Source organism: Anabrus simplex, chromosome 1 (assembly GCF_040414725.1).
Source record: "Anabrus simplex isolate iqAnaSimp1 chromosome 1, ASM4041472v1, whole genome shotgun sequence".
Taxonomy (NCBI): Eukaryota; Metazoa; Arthropoda; class Insecta; order Orthoptera; family Tettigoniidae; genus Anabrus; species Anabrus simplex.
The window spans coordinates 379645851-379671964 of record NC_090265.1 but is presented as its reverse complement, the minus strand read 5'-3'; positions in this window follow the sequence as shown (position 1 = coordinate 379671964).

Below are 26114 nucleotides of genomic sequence, written 5' to 3'. Positions count from 1 at the left end.
TTTAGTTTAAAATTTATAAAAAAGTTATCCTCTAACCGGTGATAAAGATCTACGTACCCCCGATTGATTCGTTTCAAAATTTTGTAGAGAATAACTTTTAACGGTAAAAAAAGTGTTGGAGGATATTTTAAATAACGTTTAGACTAAAAATATACATTACGAGTGAAAACAACCTTTAACTTTAAAATGTCTGACTCGTTGGCTGAAAGGTCAGCGTACAGGCCTTCGGTTCAGAGGGTCCTGGGCTCGATTCCCGGCCGGGTCGGGGATTTTAACCTTCATTGGTTAATTCGAATGGCCCGGGGGCTGGGTGTTTGTGCTGTACCCAACCTCCCTGCAACACACACACCACAAATAACACTATCCTCCACCACAATAACACGCAGTCACCTCCATATCACAGAAGCCGCCCACCCTCATCGGAGGGTCTGCCTTACAAGGGCTGCACTCGGATAGAAATACCCACACGAAATTATTATTGTTACTTTAAAAAATGTCATAACTCCTAAACAGTTGGTCCTAAAAATGATATTTAGCTTATTAAAAACTATCTTCTAACTAGTATATAATATAAATAGTGAGGATTTAAGAGAAGCGTCTCTTGTAGGGCCTATATCCCGTAAGTCATGAAGATACTTACAGTAAATGGCTTTGGACTGAACACTGACTGAACTTCTACAGTGCTGCTAGCTATTTTCTAACTCTTGAAGGCAAATTATCATCACTTCACGTAGTTTGAATTTTATAAATGGACAAGAAATATTGTGATGCTATAAGGGATCATTAGGCTTGAAATGGTAAAAACTATAACATCACTGCATCAACATTTTTCTCAAGAGTTCGAATGGACCACGTAATTCCATGTACGAAATACAATAATCTTTAGATTATTCACTTTCCCATTACATGATCAACACGTATGGAATGACCATGAAAATGAAAACCTACAACCTGTTTTCCAGTCTTTGACCGGGTCAGGGATGTAATGAATGAATCATATATAGGCTATTAGTACGATGGGGTCGCCACTCCCAAAGTGATATATTAATGACTGATAGATGCTATGAAATGATAATGGAGAGTGTTGCTGGAATGAAAGATGACAGGGAAAACCGGAGTACCCGGAGAAAAACCTGTCCCGCCTCCGCTTTGTCCAGCACAAATCTCACATGGAGTGACCGGGATTTGAACCACGGTATCCAGCGGTGAAAGGCCGACGCGCTGCCGTCTGAGCCACGGAGGCTCTGGAATGACCATATTACCAAATATTTGCGTACATATAAAGAGACCTAGCGAGTTGGCCGCGCGTTCAGGGTCGAGTAGTTGTGAGCTTGCATTCGTGAGATGGTGAGTTCGAATCCCACAGTCGGCAGCCCTGAAAATGATTTACCGTTGTTTCCTATTTTCATACCCGGCAATTGCAGGGGCTGCACTTTAGTTAAGGACACAACCTCTACCTTCCCAATTCTTGCTTTTTCCCATCCTTGCGTCGTCGAAAACCTTCGATGTGTCAGTATGACGTTAAACCACTAGAAAATGAACTGGTCAGAAATTACAATCTGCGTTTTGTTCGGTGTTTAATAATTAAATATACAAGAATATTATTGGAGTTCTACGTTCCTATTAATATTTAATTCATAAGCTATTGAACCTACAGGTTTTTATTTGTTGCTACAATTTTAACGTCGCACAAACACATCGAAGGTTTTTCGACCGCGGAAGGATGGGAAAGGGCTATGATTGGGAAGGAACCGGCCGTGGACTTCATTAAGGTACAGTACCAGAATTTTCTTTGTGTGAAAATGAGAAATTACGGAAAACCATCTTCAGCGTTGCCGGCGGTGAGATTCGAACCCGCTATTTCCCGAATGTAAGCTCACAGCTGCGCGACCCTACCCGCATGGTCAACTCGGTGGGCACCTACAATTTTACTTGGAATTCAAACTATGAGGATTTTACACTTTTAGTTTTGGGTCGGTAACCACAGACTCCTACCTCACACTGGTATTGCTTTCACTTGCTTGTGCCAGGCTCCTGGCTTCCATCTTTACATGTTGACCTCACTTGGACAGTTCTGACGGTGTTAGATTTGAGAAGGTTAAAGAACCATTTATTTTTACGCCCTTTGTGAACCCTCCTTTTTTTAACCGATATCTTTATTGTTCGAAGATCATCCGTGGCTCAGGCGGCAGCGCGCCGGCCTCTCACCGCTGGATACCGTTGTTCAAAACCCGGTCACTCCATGTGAGATTTGAGCTGGACAAAGCGGAGGCGGGACAGGTTTTTTCCGTGTAGTTCCGTTTTCCCTGTCATATTTCATTCCAGCAACACTCTTCACTATCATTTCATTTCATCTGTCAGTCATTAATCATTGTCCCAGAGCAGTGCGACAGGTCTCGGCAGCCGGCACAATTCCTATCCTCACCGCGAGTTGGGGGCTTCATTCAACCCATCCCTGACCCGATCATTGACTGGAAAACAGGTTTTAGATTTTCATCTTCATTGCTCGAATAGTCATACTGTTACTTTTTTGATCAGACTTAAGAGGGGATGGTTGTTACATTCTATTTCCCCTCGAAATAATGTCACATTCACCACCGACTCTTTAGTACATGCGGTTGTTGGTAAGGACGCCATGGACGTGACGAAATCTTGTGCATATTTCAAATCTTGATAAATATGAACTAGCCGAGCTGAGTGAATGAATTTCACCAACGCCATGCCGATAAATTTAACGCCATATGAGAAAACTCTTGCATGACAAAATTTCTGGCAACTCGGCGACTCCCAAGCGTATAAAAGTAGTTATCGGGGCGTAAAACAAATAACATCATTCCTTAACCTCATGAACTTTGAAGCTGTGGGACTTATACTCGGAGCTATGGTCACGATTACGTATTTCTTTGTCGACTTCTACAACATACTCAGGATCCACAAAAATGACATCTACTCCTTTGCCCTCACAGCATCTAAGGGATCAATCAGGATATTGAGACCTCATCCACATGTATCTTCATGTTGACGTATTGATTGTGCCGCAAATCAGAAAACTTTTTGATATTTATAATTCACTTCCTTTATTTATCATTCTTTCATTTTTTCCTTTATTCATATCGACCGTCGGCTATCAATTCTTTCTTACAATTTGTTTTACGTCGCACTGACCCAGGTCTTATGGCGATGATGGGATAGGAAAGGCCTAGGAGTAGGAAGTAAGCGGCCGTGGTCTTAATTAATATACAGCCTTGTATGAAAATGGGAGCCACAGAAAACTATGTTCAGGGCTGCTGACTATCTCCCGGATGCAAGCTCACAGCTGCGCGCCCCTAACCGCACAGCCAGCCCACCAGCTATTAAATCAATCAATCAATCAATCAATCAATCAATCAATCAATCAATCAATCAATCAATCAATCAATCAATCAATCAATCAATCAATCAATCAATCAATCAATCAATCAATCAATCAATCAATCAATCAATCAATCAATCAATCAATCAATCAATCAATCAATCAATCAATCAATCAATCAATCAATCAATCAATCAATCAATCAATCAATCAATCAATCAATCAATCAATCAATCAATCAATCAATCAATCAATCAATCAATCAATCAATCAATCAATCAATCAATCAATCAATCAATCAATCAATCAATCAATCAATCAATCAATCAATCAATCAATCAATCAATCAATCAATCAATCAATCAATCAATCAATCAATCAATCAATCAATCAATCAATCAATCAATCAATCATATGCCTATAGAGCTGTCGCCCAGGTGGCAGATTCGTTATCAGTTGTTTACCTAGTCTTCCTTAAAATATTTCAGAAAAAAATAGAAATTTATTGAACATTTCCCTTAATCATTTTTTTCAATCTTTAATTCCTTTTCCACCGAGCTCGATAGCTGCAGTCGCTTAAGTGCGGCCAGTATCCAGTATTCGGGAGATGGTAGGTTCGAACCCCACTGTCGGCAGCCCTGAAAATGGTTTTCCGTGGTTTCCCATTTTCACACCAGGCAAATGCTGGGGCTGTACCTTAATTAAGGCCACGGCCGCTTCCTTCGCACTCCTAGCCCTTTCCTGCCCCTTCGTCGCCATAAGACCTATCTGTGTCGGTGCGACGTAAAGTAACTTGCAAAAAAATTCCTTTTCCTATAAATGAATGATTGCCTCAATTTTTCCTCTTGAATTCCAATTTTATCTTCATACTGTGATCCAACCAAATACATATACAGCATAGATTAAATGAAATATATCAATTTAGTGTGCTTCGTGGTTCGGACTACATAGCTGTGAGTTTGCATTCGGGAGATAGTGGGTTCGAACCCCACCGTTATCAGCCGTGAGGATGGTTTTCCGCCGTTTCCTCATTTTTCACACGATGCAAATGGTAGGCTTCGCGTTGTTTCCAGTCTTAACCGTTTCGCAACCTTGCATCGTCGGGAATTTTCCATGTGTTAGTGTGACGTTAAGTCACTAGCAGATAATTGTGCTTATAGCAAAAGTTTAAGTAAAATAAATTTATTAAATTATGGTTGCACAACTTGTGTCATAAACTGACATCATGAAAATATTAAGTATTGAAAATGCTCAAAATGCACAAAATGCTGACTGTAATCCAAGAACAAAATTATTTATGATTGAAATAATGTAAAGTTAATCTTGTATGAAGAAACTCATTAATTTTCAGATAACTTTTAAGTCATTTAAATATTTTTAATTGGTTAAAAACTTGTTTTATAGAACTTACCGCACTTAAATAATTATGCCCTACGATTTTAGCTTATGTAATATATATATCTGAACGAATGGCTGAAATTAACATTGGATGGCAAATAAAATTAACATTTTAACATCGAAGATGGTTATCATCGAACATCAAAAATGGTTAACATTGAACATCAAAAAAATAGTTAATACTGTATTGAAAACTGTAAACACTGTACATTGAAAATTGTTGGTTGGGCTTCATTTGTTTGAGACAACACAGTTGTCTAAGATAACATGGTATGAAGGAAATGTTCATCATCGGATTAATGGTTGGCGCTGGAGGAACGATTCCTCTCTTTTTCGTCAAGTTCTGCAAATCATTTAACCTTGATTAGGTATTAATATGAGAGGTTGCAGTGACAGCCTTGCAGTATTCAATCCAAATCCTGAATAACGATATCTCTCAAACTTTTAACTGAATCAATTTTTGTCAAATGTGCTAACCAACCATTAATGGGTTTAATCAACTCCACACAATTACTTTTAAAATTGATCTTGTTTTCTGTATAATTTTCCCTCAGTGGAAATCTCCATTTGGAGAAAATCAAAATAAATAAAATAATATAAAATTTGAGTTTGTGAACTGTTTTTGAGATTGGTTGATTGTTTGAAGTGTTATATTGTTTGTTATATTTTTGAATGTTTGTATGTAGGGTTATGCACTAGCCATAAGCTAAATAAATAAACGTAAAATAAATCACAACTCAAAAATATAACTATACATAAGCGGCTAATAACGGTGTCAGATCATATAGACTCCATAACGATCAAGGCCACCAATCATGGATATCGTCTACCTTGCTACACGTGGTTGGTAGGAATCGTGCTGAGTACATGAATTAATTAACTGCTCTTCGAACTACGCTGTGTGAACGAACGTTAGCCTGTTGTAATACTCATCAGTTTCTTGTCTCGGGAATTCCAGTGAACAATGTTCTGGACGCACCTGGTGTTAGTTATTGCTCTGCTTATAATCACGAGAAGTGACCGTGAATTGTAATTAATGACACTTCGCGTCTTGAGCCAACTGTTACTGATGGGTACATTCTGGAATATTACACACACTAGGTCAGCTTAGTGCATCATCTCCAGGACAGGGTCATGACGTTTGATCCAGGCTGAGAGATCAACATCTTGACCCCTGGTTCTCGGGGTCCCGCGTTCGAATTTCGATGGGTTCGGCGGATCCTTAATCTTAAATCGTTAATTCCCTTGGCGTGGGGGTTCGGTGTTTGTGATGTCCTCAATATTCCTGAAACTCAATATAAAAAGACACAAACGCCACTATTCTTCACCACACAAACACGCAGTTTCTCATTCTGGGCTGAAGACACCCACCCTCATTAGAGGGTCTGCCTTACAAGGGCAAGTGTTACACAAGGCTAGCAATAGCCACATGAAGTTATTGATCCCGTCCAACATGAATGAATGAATGCGTGCTGTCAGGTGCTCCACAGTGATGCAATCTTATATAATGATTGAGCCACCTTGTTTTTTTGTTTTCTTACAAGTTGATTTACGTCGCACCGACACAGATCTGATGGAGACGGTGGGATAGGGAAGGGCTAGGAGTGGGTAAGAAACGACCGTGGCATTAATTAAGGTACAGCTCCAGCATTTGCCTGGTGTGAAAATGGGAAACCACAAAAGCCCATCTTCAGGGCTGCCGACGGTGGGGCTCGAACCCACCATCTGCCGAATGCAAGCTTACAGCTGCGCGTCCATAACCGCAGGGCCAACTCGCTTAGTACCTCGTTTTTATTTTGTGCTATCTTCTGGAGTTTATCCTGGAATGTGGCATCCTGCCTTGCGTTCATTTACCTCTCTTGGTCCACATAAACCATGGTCATGGATACCTCCTCTGGCCGAGGCTAATAACATCGATGGACACCTAATATCTCCCTTATGACATATTGGATACATTAAGTGACCATCCAGGTTGTCGTGGTCTTGAGATACGGACATACTCTTTTGATTTCGGGAATGATAAAAAACGAGTATATCTTTCGCATTTGTTAGATATACTAAGTTGGGTAGTGACATGTCAGTGTAAACAAGTATTGTGCTGTTGTACCTTTTCGGTTCCTCCCAGTGTATAATGAGATTAGTGTTCGAAAGAAACGTCAAGTTACAGTCTCCTGCTTCAGAATATTTAACTATTGATTGCTGGTTCCATAATCCAGGGGTTAGCATAATACCTGCCCTCCAAGTGTGTGAATTCCGATTGGTGGGCCTAGAATACTTTCAAAGTATTTCCTGTCTATCGTGAGAGGCTACTAAAAGAGATGATATCCCAGTTAGCCTCCAGATACGAGCGTGGGATGGCAACCAGGTCCCAGATTTCTCCCTTTCATATTTATTTCACATCCCTAGGTAAGTCCTTGTTATCTTCCGACTAAGAACAGCATTTGTTTTTGAGGCCTGTAGAGACTGCATTTTTAGATCTTTATTGCGCTTACCTTAGCTTTGCTGACACCATCCTTCTTCGAAGTGCTTCTTCCTCTGTTTTCTGTTTAGAGTTATGGTGTTGAATACTCAATCCGAAGGCTGAATGGATCCTCAGAAGCTCTGTCATCAGCTGTCATAGATGACCTAGGCATCACAGAAGAGGCATACAAGGAAAATTAGGAGCGGGGTAGTTTCCCGTTGCTTTCCTCACCGAGCCAGAAGTTGCTATTACATATCATTCCGCCAAGCCCACTGAAATGCATGCACCAACCGATCATATGAGTGAATTTTCACACCATTCATAACAGGGTTTAACTGTATAAGGAATGGAGGAATGGTATTACTAACATCGCTCATACCTCAGTCACTGTAATATCGTCAAAGGCAAGGATAAAACTGAGGCAGGTGAGTGGATGTAAGGAATTTATTCTAGCCCATGCGAAGATATAGTGCACTGTAAACACTAGGCCTCACCAGCGCATATATCAGAGTTATGAAGTGATAATAAAGTTATCTACCTAGCGAGAGGATACGCGGTTTGAATCCGTAGCTTTCAGCATGCATTCGGGAGACAGTGGGTTCGAAAAACTCCTGTTGGTCCTGAAGATGTTTATCCCATTCTAACACCAAGGAATGCTGGATCTGTACCTTAATTAAGTAATCAAGGACACGGTCGCTACCTTCCCACTACGTACCCTTTCCTATCCCATCGTAGCCATGAGACCTATCTGTGACGGTGCGACGCGAAACAAATCGTATAAATATCTAGTTATACTCTTTAAAATAATAACCTCCACCACCTGATTAACCAGGATTAATTATTGGTTCTGCTAAGATTCATCAACTCATTGGCGTTTACTTCCGGAACCAACCTGCATACGTCTGTCGTGGACGCTAACACTTCCTTTTGAAATATGAGCGCATGCACTTTGTGTTATTAGCAAGAGATAAGTGAAATATAAGCTTCTAAATTACTCCTAATAGCTTAACGAGTTACCTGTGAAGAATGGGAATGAGAACTAACAAAACAAAATAGTAGATCGACATTCGTCAATTAATTAAGAAACACGGCAGGAATATAAGTAGCCCAAAAGTGACTATGATGATGAGTCCATGTCGTGTAAAAGTGAATTTTGTGACGATCACAGTGCTGGGAATAGTTCACCAGGAAATAATAGTAAATTATAACCTTGCTGGAGGAAATGGCATAGTGAGAGACGGAAATAATAGACATTTCCAATACACACGTAAATATACAATACACCGGTTCACTGTTAAGAACTGAATTAGATTTAATGAACTTCGAGAACATGAACGTGTTGATCCTTATTTATCTCCAATATATTTATTTATCATCTATATATTAAGTTAATTCATTTTCCAAAGAATTTATAAGAGAAATCTGGATTTCCATTCGAATAATTTATGAAGGTTGCACTGGTCTGATCCTATTTTAAGATCTGAAACAGATAACACATTTTTTAAGAATCTCAATTTGGAATTTCGGTCTTATCGACCATGTAGCCAGCTTAATTTTGTATTTTTCTTATTATTAATCATGTAATTAATTAATTAATGAATTTAACTTATACATTTAAGACGCACACAAATACCCTGCCCTCAAGGCAGAGAAATTAGCCAAACGGAGATAAAATACCCTACCCTGCCGAAATCGAACCCGAGGCTCCCGAACTGAAAACCACTACGCTGACCGTTCAGCGAAGGAACCGGACAGATAGATTACACTTATTCTCCTTATTTCCTAGCTTCTGTCCCGTTGCAGGGGGTTCACTGTCTTGTGATGTCTTCTCCAGTTTAGTCGATCCTACCCGTTTTCTTTTTTCTTTTGCTAATGTCCGCAACCCGCATGTCTTCTGTGATGGAGACAATGCACCGTTTCATTGGCCTTCCACCTGGACGACGTCCTCCAGGGTCGAACTGAAGGGCATCTTTTGCTACGGAACTGTTGTTTTGGGAATATCAAGACCTACCATCGGAGTCTACTATCCTTTCTCACTTTCACTAGAATCGAAACCACACCTAGTCTTAGTCGCACCTCGTCATTTGTCACATGGTCGTAGCGTATTAGGCGGAGGGAGCATCGAAACATTTTCATCTTCATGGTGTGGAGGATATTCTTAAAACCAGAATAAGAATTGCGAAGTGATGTTCTATAGTTTCATCGTCAACTCTATGCATATGCAAGAATAATACCTAACGAATAGGCCATGCGTATTTCCGTTCCGATCATAGCTCCATCCTCTATGACAACCACTATAGTCACAAAGACTATCTAATGGACGTCGTAAATTCTTAAGGTTCGAGTGAGTGAAGCCTATTTCAAGATCTGAAACAGATGACACATTTTTAAAATTTTAATTTTCGCTTTCGGTCTTATCGACCATGCAGCAAGCTACAATTTCTTATTTTTTATTATTAATTATAAATTGACTCGATGAACTGAATACTTAAGACGAACACAAACAACCAACCTCCCAAGCCAGAAAAAGTTAAAATCCCCGACCTGGCCGGAATCGAAATGGGAAAAGATCCTAAAATATAAATTTAAGAAGATACATCTTAGAGCATTCAGGATGACTCATTTTAAAAATACGAGCCTATATGTTGTTATTTTTGGGAAGAAACCAAGGGGTTGTCACCATTAGAAACGTATCACCAAAATTTGGCTGCCATGCAATACTTTCGTTAAGCTATAGTGATTAGTGTTGGTATGGGAAGAGCTTCGATATCTGTGAATTTCATGAGACATAACTTTCTCTTTCTTGAATAGAACTGTAATAACAAGGGAGCAGTAAAAATTCGACAGATTATTGTTTGTGTGCCGGGCTGAGTGGCTCAGACGGTTAAGGCGCTGGCCTTCTGATTCCAACATGGCAGGTTCGATCCTGGCTCAGTCCGGTGGTATTTGAAGGTGCTCAAATACGTCAGCCTCGTGTCGGTAGATTTACTGGCACGTAAAAGAACTCCTGAGAGACTAAATTCCGGCACCTCGGCGTCTCCGAAAACCGTAAAAGAGTAGTTAGTGGGACGTAAAACAAATAAAATTATTATTTATTATTTATTATTATTATTATTTGTGTTTTTTGCACTACATACGGGAGTAATGCCAAATATAAGGTCTCCTATATTTTTATAAATACAGAACTCTGTTCGTGTGGCTGTTGGTCACAATATTGTGAAGAGTATTTCGCGCGCTCATTGTTTTTGAAACAATGATAAAAGTTGAAGGTTTAGACATTCTTCAGTCAGCCATTTATCACTGACGTGTTGACATGGGTTCATGGGTTGAAATAAAACCTCTCTAACGTTCTGAAGTACGTGCTCAATTATTCTTCGTATAATACAGAATATCTTAATTCGTCTCCAATTGCGTGAATATTTTGGATCACCTCTTTCAGGAATTAAAGTCGTTCTGGTTATCCTTAGTTCATGAGGAATAAATGCGAAGGGAAGAATCGCTGAGCAAAGAAAAGTTAAAAATTTTGTAGCTTTGAGGGGTTTCATAACTTTGGCAGTTACCTTACCAGGACCTTCGGCAGAATTAACTCTAATTCTGGATAGAAGTCTATTCAATTCTTCCTCTGAGATATCCAAACTATTGAAAGTATTTGACTCGTCACCTGCAGATATGTTCTCTAGTCATGCTACGTTATTTCCGTAGCCAATAATTTCATTAAAATATTTATTTCTGTTGTCGAACAGGGCAGGTCGTCTGAATCCCAGTATACATTATCTGCCTCACTCCCTTATATCCTGTTGTTACACACACTGGTGGAAACATATATCCAAACACCATAAAATAAGGAATGTAGGCTGCGGAAATTTTGGCAACATATTTGTCGAGACAACATATTTAATTGATTAAAGGTACAAGGCTTAGGGTTAATATCCAAGCCATCACAGATATGCCATGCTGGTCCATTAATAACCGGTGTAATCACCTGACTGTTGAATGCAGACATACAAACATGCATGCATTGTGTCGTACAGGTGCTGGATGTCAACTTGTGGGATGGAGTTCCATGCCTGTTGTACTTGGTCGGTCAGTACAGGGTCGGTTAATGCCGGTTGTGGATGACGCTGAAGTTGTAGTCCGATGATGTCCCATACGTGATCGATTGGGGACATCGGGGGATCGAGCAGGCCAAGGCAACATGTCGACACAATGTAGAGCACGTTGGGTAACAATAGTGGCATGGGGGCGTGCATTATCCTTTTGGAAAACACCCCCGGGAATGCTGTTCATGAATGGCAGCTCAACCAATTGTAAAAAAAATATTGTACTATTTTGCTTTACGTCGCACCGACACAGATAGGAATAATGGCTACGATGAGACAGGGAAGGGCTACTCGTGGAAAGGAAGCGGCCATGGCTGCGCGGCCCTAACTCCACGGCTAACTCAGCCGGTACAATTAAATAGAAATACGGCATGATCATGCAATTAAAAGTGATTTAGTATTTTTATACACACTAAGGAACTAACAGACACTGAAGAGGCTGCCAGACTGACGAATGCGTGTGGCATACCGGTGAATTATAACCCAGTGTCCACGACCTTGGCAAAAACATTATACCCCTACTACCCTTCCCCAGAGCACATGCAAAGTCTCCACTACTTGCCGCAGCGCTATACAAATCGGTTAGCCGCGACGAACGGCATTTGGTGCTTATTTCCGCCAAAAATTGTTAATAATTAAGGAAAATAAAGGAAAGAATTAGCAGATAAGACACAAAAGCTTGTACAGATAACGTTTCTTTTACAAATAATTCGCTGTGAGCTTGCATCCGGGAGATCGTGGGTTCGAATCCCACTGTGCGCAGCCCTGAAGATGGTTTTCCGTGGTTTCCCATTTTCACACCACGCAAATGCTGTTGCTGTACCTTAATTAAGGCCATGGCCGCTTCCTTCCAACTCCTAGGCCTTTCCTATCCCATCGTCGCCATAAGACCTATCTGTGTCGGTGCGACGTAAAGCAATTAGCAAAACAAATAATAATAATTCCTAGTTCCAGGTGGCTAAAGTGAATATGTAATGTTTAGTCCACAAAGTCGCGAGGGGCGGGGGCGACTTTCCCTTCACGCCCCACCCCCTAATCGCTGCTACTGTTTGTTAACACGCCAAAGATGCAGAAAAGGAAATTTAATCACTTGTTAATTTATACATGTGTAGACATTCCACTCGATAAAAGAGTTGCTTGTATGAAACAAAAACGATACTGTTCGCTGAAATACTTGTGTAGAAGGCATACGTTTGTTTGGAGCTTCGGTTGCATTCCGACCGGGTTGTCCAGATTAAAATAATGTCTATGTATTTGTCGTTGCTGAACACACTAGCCATTGGCGATAAGCAGACAGTAAATATAGTGCGGCTGTACCATACACCAGCCTAGAACTATGCGGTCGAAAACGATGTTTACTAATGCAAGGGGTGCATTCGACCGCCAGCGCTGAGTAACATGCTGCGAGTGTGACTCTGTTTCTTATCTCTTCATATTCTGACGTAACCTGCCCGCTGGCAGTAGTTCCCCTGTTAAAATCAGTTAGTAGACACCCCAAACATCACTTATGCATGCGGGACATTTATAAGTAGAAAGTACGGCGTTCGTGAGCCACCTGGTATATCCTTTTTTAGGCCCATATTGTCAACAACACAACAAGTTTAACTTGCGTCATTAAACGAAAGTCCACCTTTCTTCAACTCATCACAAGAAGCTATTCTAACGTGGCATCAATATTATACACTTTTATGTACACATTCAAGAACATATACATTATTTTCACAATGTCAGGTTAATTTTATATTTAATTCGCATAGCCACTCACGTTGTTTTATATTTGTATAATTCCACGCATATAAGGACATTTTAACCAGTTCAATAACTGGACTTCATGGTTCACATCATGTTCATGTTGTGCTATTTTAAGATTCAAGATTGACAAGACGCTAATACGCCGCTTCACAAGATTCGCAGACTTTTTATTCACTAATTTTAATGTGTCCTTGCCATATTTTCAGTGATGTTATGTGTGACTGAAGATGTCCCATAAGAGGACGAAACATGTGGAACCAATATAGTTTAATGTAGTCTTACTAATAACGACAATTACAGTATTGTAAAGGTGGACTTATAAATTTAAATTTTCACAGAGTTGTGATTTAGAACTCACTGAATAGAATGGGGGTTTACGGGGAAACCACAATAGTTTTCTTCCATTTTCTCTTATACTAATGGTTTTATATAAAATACGTGGACTACATGCGAAACGTACCTTCATTTTAAACAACTTTTATTATGAGCATAATTTCGCTTACTCTTCAAATGACAGATAAAATTACTACTTTCTGCGGGTTTCGTGCTCTTCATTGAGTGGCCGACAGACAAAGAACTTACCGGTTACCATGGCAAAGTCTCAGGATGCTTGTCAGAAAGAAATTAACGTAGGTTAACGTCATTTTCGTCAACATTCCTGTAAACTTGTGGTTCTTCCTTACGTGGAAGGCGAGAGAGACGGCATGCTGCCATTCTGCGGGATATTTGCGGTATACCGTTGGAGGTTACAATCTTATTCGCATAGCTCGAAATGGGTTGCTAATACACTGACTGACAGAGCAAATGCAACCCCAAGAAGGAGTGGTTCGAAAGGGATGAAAGTTGGGAAAAAAACAGAGACGGCACGGACGAATAATTGATGTTTATTTCAAACCGATATGCAGGTTACACAATGCGCACGGCATCGACTCAGTAGGATGTAGGACCACCGCGAGCGGCGATGCACGCAGAAACACGTCGAGGTACAGAGTCAATAAGAGTGCGGATGGTGTCCTGAGGGATGGTTCTCCATTCTCTGTCAACCATTTGCCACAGTTGGTCGTCCGTACGAGGCTGGGGCAGAGTTTGCAAACGGCGTCCAATGAGATCCCACACGTGTTCGATTGGTGAGAGATCCGGAGAGTACGCTGGCCACGGAAGCATCTGTACACCTCGTAGAGCCTGTTGGGAGATGCGAGCAGTGTGTGGGCGGGCATTATCCTGCTGAAACAGAGCATTGGGCAGCCCCTGAAGGTACGGGAGTGCCACCGGCCGCAGCACATGCTGCACGTAGCGGTGGGCATTTAACGTGCCTTGAATACGTACTAGAGGTGACGTGGAATCATACGCAATAGTGCCCCAAACCATGATGCCGCGTTGTCTAGCGGTAGGGCGCTCCACAGTTACTGCCGGATTTGACCTTTCTCCACGCCGACGCCACACTCGTCTGCGGTGACTATCACTGACAGAACAGAAGCGTGACTCATCGGAGAACACGTCGTTCCGCCATTCCCTCATCCAAGTCGCTCTAGCCCGGCACCATGCCAGGCGTGCACGTCTATGCTGTGGAGTCAATGGTAGTCGTCTGAGCGGACGCCGGGAGTGCAGGCCTCCTTCAACCAATCGACGGGAAATTGTTCTGGTCGATATTGGAACAGCCAGGGTGTCTTGCACATGCTGAAGAATGGCGGTTGACGTGGCGTGCGGGGCTGCCACCGCTTGGCGGCGGATGCGCCGATCCTCGCGTGCTGACGTCACTCGGGCTGCGCCTGGACCCCTCGCACGTGCCACATGTCCCTGCGCCAACCATCTTCGCCACAGGCGCTGCACCGTGGACACATCCCTATGGGTATCGGCTGCGATTTGACGAAGCGACCAACCTGCCCTTCTCAGCCCGATCACCATACCCCTCGTAAAGTCGTCTGTCTGCTGGAAATGCCTCCGTTGACGGCGGCCTGGCATTCTTAGCTATACACGTGTCCTGTGGCACACGACAACACGTTCTACAATGACTGTCGGCTGAGAAATCACGGTACGAAGTGGGCCATTCGCCAACGCCGTGTCCCATTTATCATTCGCTACGTGCGCAGCACAGCGGCGCATTTCACATCATGAGCATACCTCAGTGACGTCAGTCTACCCTGCAATTGGCATAAAGTTCTGACCACTCCTTCTTGGTGTTGCATTTGCTCTGTCAGTCAGTGTATTTGAACAGTACCGTGGAGTGTGGCCCATGATTTCACACCTGAGGTGTTTTCTGGCATTTGTTATAAATTTCACTGTATTTCTCTTTAAATTCTGTTTTCCGCTTTAATTTCTTGCCTCTTTAGACTTAAGTAGTATCAACATAAGTTATCTGTTTATCTAAGAATCCCTGCGCCTAAATTTATCCTCTGTTACTGCCTTCTAGTATTCGTAACTCACATGATCACAATTTAGTAAGAGACATTTCATTTTACAATACATACACTTGGTATTTACATATTTGTGCTATCTGGCTGTCCTCCGTTTTAATCCTATTTTCTATTAATTTCAACTTTCTCAACTGTAATACTTCTTTCATTACTCCATATGTATGCGACTGCCAATCGAGAAACCTGTGCACTCTTTCCTTTGAAGTAAAATTCCAGGCTGTTCAAATGTATAACTTTTTGGCCCCGGTACATACCGAAATATGGAGGCAATTTCAATGACGGTTCAGACCTTCGTTTCGTGATAACTGCTTTCTAAACGGTAAGTCATTTCAAAAAGCAGATGACTCCATTTGAAGAGATCTTCATCTTTGGTCCTATGCCTTATTGCCATATCTCGATTCTTTATACTTGAGATAGCGCAGCAGTTCTCTATTATATTCAAACCTCTCCAACTCGAATGGGACTGGCATTAGGAAAGGGAGCCATAATGAAAAATATCTATTGTGAATGGCATTTGGCAAGTGAGCAGTGGGAAATGTGGTCCACCATTTCCATCTAAATTTTCCGGACTTGCACCTCACATCGGAAACGACGTATGGTTTCCTCCTCGTTATTTTCTCGGATAGCGCTAAGAGATACGCATTTTTTAAATAATTTTACTTCCTGCGTGTGCAGGAACTTACGTAGAACTCCGTATGCAAGGTAGAATACCGTAGCGAAGCACTGGTAAATTTGCTAGTATCTGATGTAAATACTACAACCTCAGTGTCAAAGCATCTATTTCAATGACGTTCTTTTATACTATTACGTTTTGGATATTTTCTTCCAATAATTTCATCGTGAGGACTGTTCTAGTGTTCCTTTAGACCAGTTTCCCCAGAATTGTCTTTGACCATGTCTAGGCCTCTTCATTAGGTCATTCAGTTGGGGAATCAGTTTGACTAGGAGTTAAAGGATCACTGCAAGTGGTTGCGCACTTGGGGGAAGGTATTTGATATTTATCAGGGTGTGCCTTATTGATATGAATAAATGATTCAAATGCTTTACCACAAAACAAAAAACCTGCCTGGACTCCTCCTTGGATTCATATATTGATTTATTGTGCCGCGGATATTGCAGGAATCAATTTCTTTGGGCATGATATAAGACAGATTTTAATGTGCAAAGCTTGTATGAAGCAAACTGCGATAAATTTCTATTCACTATGGTTATGAGGGTATTTAGGGGCTGTTGTAAGGATGAGAAGGAAAGGTAACGCCCCGGTTAGAGGATGGTTCCAGTGTATGTGACCCTCACAAGGACTACATGATTTCAGAACTGGAAAAGATCCAAAGGAAAGCAACACAAAAAGTTGCAAACTTTGGACTGGGAAGACTTGGGAGCAAGATGACGAGGAACTCGACTAAGCGGATTGTTACGAGGTGGAGGGGAAAGATATTAGTAGATGAATGAGATTGAATGTACCTTTTTAAAAGTAGGAAAGATCATAATGTGAAGATGAAGTTGGAATTAAAGAGAATAAATTGGGCCAAATATTAATTTATATGAAGAGAGATTAGAGACTAGAATAATTTACCAAGGGAGATGTTCGATAAATTTCCAACTTGTTTGAAATGAAGAAAAGTTTAGGTAAACAGTTTATAAGGGGTCTGTCACGTGCGTGATAATCCTAAATGCAGATGAGTCGTGAGTGATTGAGGATAAGTACAAGAGCTATTAATACATATCAAAATAAAAATATTTACCTAAATTTTCCATTGTGAAAATCAAATGATCATAAATTAATATGTCTTTCAATAATGTATGTGGTGCGATGTTGCCTAGCAACCGTGCATGCTGTGATGATAAGTATTAATGGTTGGCCATGACGTATCACGGCGTGTGCACCTCTAAAAATACTGTTGTTACGTAACATCGCGTCACATGTCACTATTTCGTTACACAAACTTTCGGATCAACCCCAGCACAAGGATATATTTATGTCAATAAGAAACTACACTGAAAATCGCACAATATAAAAATGTGCGGGGTCTGTGTTGAAACTACGGCTCCAGGACTTTTAAGCTCAGACTACGTCGCACAGATATTTTTATTTGTATGTTACCAATAAGTGAATGTGCAGAGTTAAGGTTTAGGGAGAGTTTCTTTTATATCTTTTATTGAAACGTTTTACTTCCCATTAACTACTTTTCACTGTTTCTGGTGTCACCAAGGTTCCAAAATTTTGTCCCGCAGGAGTTCTTTAGCGTGCCAATAAATTTACTGACACGAGGCTGACGTATTTGGGCACCTTCAAATACCACGGGACTGAGCCAGGATGAAACCTGCCAAGTTAGGTACAGAAGGCCGGCGCCTCAATCGTCTGAGCCACTCAGCCCGGCTTTATTTTCTCTTTTCTTTGACTGGGGTCTCTGTTGCGAATGTTGTTAAATCACTCTGTTTACAATCCCCGTTGGCGCGACATCTTTTGTGCATTCAGGATCATCTATCCCCCCTTAGTTTAGTCGGGAGCTATCCTATAAACTAAGCTAAGACGTACAACTAAAATGTTTTCATTCCGTAATCTGAAAGGGGTACGGTGGGCATTCTAGAGGGTTACACTCTCTCTCAGGCCAAGGAAATTTGCAGTGGTGATATGACTTGCTGAGGTAAGGGGATGAAGGACGTGGCCTATAAAAGGATCTATCCCGGCATTCGCCTTAGTGCAGAAAAATGGAGAACCACAGAAATCATTCTCAGGACAGCCGACGGTGGGGAGCAATGTTTTTGCCCATGCATGCAAAGCTGCAAGCCTGGTAAAATTAATTGCTGTTCAGCCGAAGCCCACTTTGATCGGTGAACTGAAGGCCCAAGTTGCTCGCGGCGCTTTGCCACCTCGTATTCTTAAGAATGTCTATAGTCTCTCTTACGCGGATATCGTGGGCTTGTGCGATTCTCTTTCACTCACTGTTTCCACTTGTTTTCATTCTTGGTAGGCTTGGACTTTCTTTAAGTTACTGATACCGAGAATTTTCACAAATTTCTCAAATATTTCACACTATTTACAAGCTTTATCACAAATATTATTGGGCCGATGACCTTCGATGTTAGGCCTCTTAAAACAACAAGCAAGCATCACAGATATTATTACAGATCCAGGTAGGTCTCACATAGTCAAAAACAAATGAAACCTTGCAGTACCTGCTATCACATCACGTTACCGAGTAATACTAATTTTACCACGAGCTCCGATTTCACCGCAAAATGGAGGATGAACACACCACTCACTTCTGCATTTATCCTCGAAAGCTATTTGAATAGACTCTTGGGATCTACCCTTTACCATTTTGCTGGCTTATAAACCAAACCAAACCAATCCCCATGGCACTACAGCCCTTGAAGGGCCTTGGCCTACCAAGCGACCGCTGCTCAGCCCGAAGGCCTGCAGATTACGAGGTGTCGTGTGGTCAGCACGACGAATCCTCTCGTCCGATATTCTTGGCTTCCTAGACCGGGACCGCTATCTCACCGTCAGATAGCTCCTCAATTCTAATCACGTAGGCTGAGTGGACCTCCCTGACCTGGCCGGGAATCGAACCCGGGGCCTCCGGGTGAGAGGCAGGCACGCTACCCCTACACCACGGTTTGCTAGCTTATACAATTTTAAAATTATTGGAAGAAGTCTGCTATACACATTTGTGGGCCACACGGATTTTTACTGAGGTACTCAGTACTGGATACAAAACGGTGGACGTATTCTCCGTCAAAACAACAAAATTACCCACTAAAACTCATCCTAAAAACACTAACATAACCATACCAATCAACATTAACAAACTACTTAATAATAATAATAATAATAATAATAATAATAATAATAATAATAACAACCATAGCTTCAACATAGTTTGTATTACAGTCTTTGTTGGGAACCATTAAAAGCGAAATGTTGCAGGCTATAAGGACCGCCTGATGTGATGAATATATATTTTCTTCAAATATAATTTTGGTTGTAATGGTTTTGTTTTGGTGGACGTCTGAATCAGTTTTGTTCAACATTCCATAATTGCTTGTTAACGCTCTCGTGTTTCTGGCGATTGTTCCAACTGTGTGCTGGTGGACTGAAAGCTTAACCGAACTTTGCTATTCTGTTTCGATTACACATTAGTTCGCTTTGTACAAATACATCGGTTACTGCTGCCACAACCAACTTGACTTGCTTCCCCAGTTTCAATTGACTTTCCGGTAAAAAAAAAAGGAAGTGTGGGTATTTACGTTATTTGCAATCGCCATTTTGGCTGAATATTTACTTATCTCATAAAGAGTACTACTATTATTATCCTTTCACACACAGTTATAATGAATTATAGGAAGGATATGTCCAGTATATTTATAATAAAGAGTTTACTCCATCCAGCCGGCGGATAGGAACTTACAAGCACTGAATAGAAAGATGCTCTTAAAATGACAGCGAATATAGCCCCTGTCCGCGCCATACCAGCCAGATTCAAGGACGATGACCACTGCAGATGATGCGGTGAGATTGTCTTAGGATGCAGCCCATTCGGTGAATGCCTACGAAACACAAGTCACCGTGGCCGATGCGCTACTCGAGAAAGGGTATCTGCTATATGGAGAAGCTCGCGGCCGTCTTGCAGTTGATGGTAAAAATGAAATGGAATGGCGTATGGCCTTTAGTGCCGGGAGTGTCCAACGACAGGTTCGGCTCGCCAGGTGCAGGTATTCTGATTTGACTCCCGTAGGCGACCTGCGCGTCGTGATGAGGAAGAAATGATGGTGAAGGCGACACATACACCCAGTGACCAAAGGCCAGAACGCTAATCTTTTAGCCATGGATTCGGACGTGAGTTGACGATGGAAGTAGGAGAATAGACATGATTGTCTTCATACTTGGTTTCATTCTCGACCTGACAATCAGATTTGAATCACATGCGCAATAGACCATGGAAGTCGACGGAAAATAAAATTATAAAGGGGATATATTCTCCAGCCATTCTCTGTTACTTCAATAAGCACAACCCTGAAGACATCGAGGTCATACGGCTCATGCTGGGTGCAAGGTGATCGTACAAAGTCATAGAACATACAATCGAAAATTGATGGAATGCTCATATTCAAGCTTATAGTTCTGAAATTAAAAATCCGATCCGAATGATTGAGGAAGCATCTGATTAACATTTGGGCCTTAGTTAAATACGAAAGGAGGCGATGATGTTTTAATAGAAAATGACGGTTTTCAGGTAAATGATTTGTTTTATTATGAATATCTGCAAAACCAGAGGATATGCGAAGACATGTAGTGGTAACTTAAATTTCGATCCCTCAGATATTATACTGTTAAAAAACTCTTTATGATACCAAAATTATATCATATTGTTTGCACTACAACTGTTAGAGGCAACGTTATGGGGGCGGGAGTTCGAAAATGTGGGAACTTCTAAATTTGCTTGATATCGACTTCTGCATATAAATTTCGACCTATGTTGGAATATATAATTTACACGCGTGTACCATTATGGTAGGATTAGGACAATTAGGTTGGAAGTTGTGTGTTGTACAAAATTTTGGAAATTACCAAATATTTTAAACATTACCGTTTTATTTTTAATCATTGGAAAGAAGGAACAAATAGAATCAAGTGTTCCTTCATATCTCTTTTCAGACTTCCACTTTAAGAAATCATAACAACGTGGAATCATACAAATTACCTAAGCGCATGTGCCGAGTGGTACGGATACTACGGATTGGTACGATTCGCGGATGCTATTGCTATGTAATTAGACATCTATATCCCCAGGTGACCAGCCAAATAAGTTTGTTTGCAATAAATACCATCAATAACACAACATTCGTAAAGGTAAAATCGGATAATCGATCTTTTTACTTAATTTTATTTATTTATTTATTTATTTATTTATTTATTTATTTATTTATTTATTTATTTATTTACTAGAAAGACACCCATGATTTGCTCGGCTTTAAACTGAAAGTTATCTTTCAACATTTTAAATTTCGGAATGCCCGCTGTTTCAGAGCCTATACAATACAACCTCAATTTGTGAGTTAAACGGTTTTTGAGGAATAATTTGTTTTCGGATTTAACAATTATTTGAACACCACCGAATTCAGTGTTTTAAAACCCTATGTTATATAACACCTAGGACGCAGAAACGACCAACTTGTGAAATTTTGACTTCGTACATCGAATAGTAGTGGAAAAAAGAATGTTTTGTTTTAGGGGTAGAATGTTAAAATATTTCCTACTTAACGCCTAGGACATAGATAAACAACCTTCATATAACATATTAAGATTGTACGCGAAACGATTTCGGAAGATTGAATATTGTGATTTTCAGAGGCATCCTCCATCCAAACACCTTAGACGAGAAATATTTTGAAGTATATAGTATTTGACACTTAGGTCAGACGGTTTTGGAGGGATGAATAATTTCGTTTCCGGTTCAGGCCCCCATTCAACTTCTCAGGGGGGGGGGGAATGTTTTGAAATATTTCCTTTTCATACCTATGATTTATAGTATACACTGGAGATAGTGGTTTCGAACCCCAATGTCGGCAGCCCTGAAGATGGTGTTCGATGGTTTTCCATTTTCACACCAGGCCACGGCCGCTTCCTTCCCACTTCTAGCCCTTTTCTATCACATCGTTGCCCCAAGACCTATCTGTGTCGGCGCGACGTAAATCAAAAAATACTTGAGAAAATGGCTCTTAACCTCTTCCACATATGTGGCCATTACGTTTCTAGAGAAATAATTCCTCTCTGAATTTGTTTACAACCGGACCAACTCCAATTAAGTCCGTACATTAGGTACGTAACCCCTAAGTTTAAAAATCCTATGATAAACTGTTGTTTTTTTAATTTCGTACCATTCAAATATTATGTCTGCCTCTGTGGTGTAGTGGTTAGTGTGATTAGCTGCCACTCCCGGAGATCCGGGTTTGATTCCCGGTTCTGCCACGAAATTTGAAAAGTGGTACGAGGGCTGGAACGGGGTCTACTCACCCTCGGGAGGTCAACTGAGTAGAGGTGGGTTCGATTCTCACCTCAGCGATCGTGGAAGTGGTTTTCCGTGGTTTCCCACTTCTCCTCCAGGCAAATGCCGGGATGGTACCTAACTTAAGGCCACGGACGATTCCTTCCCACTCCTAGCATTTTACCATCCCATCGTCGCCATAAGACCTATCTGCGTCTATGCAACTTGTAAAACAATTCCGCCGTGTTTCCACCACACGCAAACGTCTTTAAATCTATCTTTCGTTTCAACTCCCTGGACATTCACTGAGCCACGATCTTTGTTTGCCGATTTTACATTAAGTAACTTCTTCCTGGAGGTCTCAAGATGAGCCTGGCATTGCTTTTTATTACTTATGTCAGGCTCCTCACTTCCATCTCTTTTCTCCTATCTTCCTTGGTCAACTCTTGTTCTCCTCCTGAACCGAGCTCGACAGCTGCAGTCGCTTTAAGTGCGGCCAGTATCCAGTATTAGGGAGATAGTAGGTTCGAACCCAACTGTCGGCAGCCCTGAAAATGGTTTTCCGTGGTTTCCCATTTTCACACCAGGCAAATGCTGGGGCTGTACCTTAATTAAGGCCACGGCCGCTTCCTTCCCACTCCTAGCCCTTTCCTGTCCCATCGTCGCCGTAAGACCTATCTATGTCGGTGCGACGTAAAACAACTAGCAAAAAAAAAAAAAAAAAAAATTCTCCTCCTGTGTCGACGGTATTAGATTTGCGAGGCATGGGATGTATTTCATGCTCTTCGCTTTCTTTTGTCGATTAACCTTTCTTCTAAGAGGCAGATCTACTCCATTTTTCTTCTGATTAATGTGTAGGGAGGATGGCTGTCTAAATGTGCACTTCCTTTCTCCCTGTCGTAAGATGAAAATGAAAGTGTTGACTCTAAGGGGCGTGAGACTAGCCACCATGGGCAACCTCGCTGAGCCTAGAATTAATTCTATTTATGTGTGCAAAGCCCCATGATTTCTCCTTTGCTCTCCGACCTCTCTTGGCTAAGTGTATTTTCCTCCAACTCAATCGGTACGAGACACGGAGTACTTCCATTCAATACTTATGATCTCAAGAAACTCAGGTGAACGGGAATTGGTCTGAAATGCGGTCCTTCGACGTGACGATAAATATACTGACATGGACTTATCACATTTTAACTCTAATTGTATATACCTATCTACTATGGAGAGTCTACCATCAAATTGTTGTTGATCAGATGCTCAATATTATGTAGACTATTATCAAATTCTACAGCTCTTTGCAGTAGAAATGAGGACTAATTTATGTTTTATAACACGTGAAATAATAATCTGTCAAATATCTGGTGGGGACGCAAGTCCGTTCGTATCGCCATTTAGGATGCCGGGAAGGTAGACATGCCCACCTAACAGCAAGAACGGACACGTTACAGACGTAACTGCAGCCATTCCAGTGCAAGGACATCTAAGTTTACATTTTCTCTATGTTAATAGTGTATGATGAAGTAGATTAATAGAGCAGCACCAGGAAACATTGATAATCTACCAAAGTAAACTTTATTTCAGTCGAAACAGGTAAAAGGGCACATAAAAGCATTTATTTAAAACTTCACCAGGGGGTATTTCCAATTCTCTAAGTCTGCATTATTTTATCGCACACGTTTTATACTGTACAGTACTCTCCATTATTATCAACGACTTCTTGCCATTTCCTGGGTAGTTTAAAAATATCAGTTTACCAAAACATTGCAGGATTTTTTGATGAACTGTCTGATGGTACTTCTGCAGTCCTCCAAGGAAGCAAAGGCGTTTCTCATTCAGAAACATCTGCAGAGATAATAATTTGATGCAGTGATATAAGGGTAGTAGGGTGGGTGAGATAACACTTCCCAGCCAATGGAGCGCAACTTCTGACGAGTCACAATGGGCACATGTGGTCTCGTGTCGACTTCATGAAATACCATTTCACTGGTTATTAATTCCGGCCGTTTCTCTTCAATGGTTTCTTTCAGATTGTACAGCTAAGAACAATATCTCACGGAAATGATGGTCATACCATTAGGAAGCAATTCGCAGTAGATAATGCCTTTCGAATCCCAAAAAATCCAACGCACAATTTTGAACTGGAGACATGGTTTTGCTACTGTGAGTGGAGGTTCACCTTTTCTTCACCATGACTTTTTCCTTACAATGTTGTCATAAATGATCCACTTCTCATCACCCGTCACTACACGTTTCAGAAATGGATCATGTCCATTGCGCCTTAATGCGGAGTCACAAATGTACACGCACTGGATCCATTTTGTTCATTGAGTTCATATGGCACTCAAACATCACTTCGAAGTAACCAAGCGTTTTCAGTTGTTTCCTCACATTATGGCACAATATATTCAGCTCATGAGCTATTTCTCCCGCTGTCACTACTGGGTTACTTTCAACCAACTCCATGAATCTTACTTCACCTGTAACAATGGATCTTCCATAACGAGGTTTGTTTTTTAAAGAACGAATTACTGATTGAAATATAGAAAACTATTTCTGGTATATCCGATCGGTTACTGGATCTTCACCGTAAACAGCACAAATCTTCCTCCCAGTTTGTGAAACGTTTTTGCCCTTTGCGGTAATAAAATAGCACAAGATGTCTGAAATATTCATTTAAAATTTTCGTGTTAATAACGAACCGTAGCAGATGCTAGCGAGGTCACCGACAGTGGAGTACACGTGGAGCAAACAGATAAATCATTCTTCGTTGCTTACGTCAATGTATGATGCGGCAACTGCTCTAATGCTGCTGTAGAGCGGGTTGAGGCCTCCCCAGGATGAATCTTCCTGCTGTATGGATTATAATGCGAACGGCCTTATGCTCCACCTGATATTTGTTTAATATTTTTTCAGGTATGGTGCAATGAAAGTGCAGAGATAATCAATAGACTTAAGGGGCTCAAAAAATCCACAATTAAAAATTAGATAATTTTATAAATTTGGTTCCTCTAATCCTATCAGCCCCATCACAATGAAATTCAGTGTGTTTTATATCTGAAAGCTGTTCTTCAAACAACAGAAAAAGTGTTGTAATTTTTTTTCCAAAATTCAAATTGGAAAATCGGAAAATTATTTCCAAGAATGTAATATTTTGGAGTGATTTCCTATTTTTGTGTAGTTAATAGTGGGATTAACAACCTGAACTTCAATGATTAAGACATTTTCATTGTAAGACGAGGAACATTTTTGAATCAAATTATGACATACAATACAATTTTTTTTAAATCAGGATACGAATTGTGCCGACTGCCGAAGCCTGTCACAAACCTATGGGACATTGGTTAATGACTAACAGATGAAATTAAATGATATTGTAGAGTATTGCTGGAATGAAAGATGACCGGGAAAACTGGACTACCTGGAGAAAAACCTGTCCCGCATACGCATTGTCCAACACAAATCTCACATGGAATGACCGGGATTTGAACCAAGAAACCCAGTGTGAGAGGCCAGGAATGCTGCAACCTGAGCAACAGAGTATACTCTGTCACTTAATAATATTTTGAATGATATAACATATCTATGAACATATTATAAATCCTCGTGCCTATACTTCAAGGAATTTTTTTAAAAAAATTGCTATTGGCT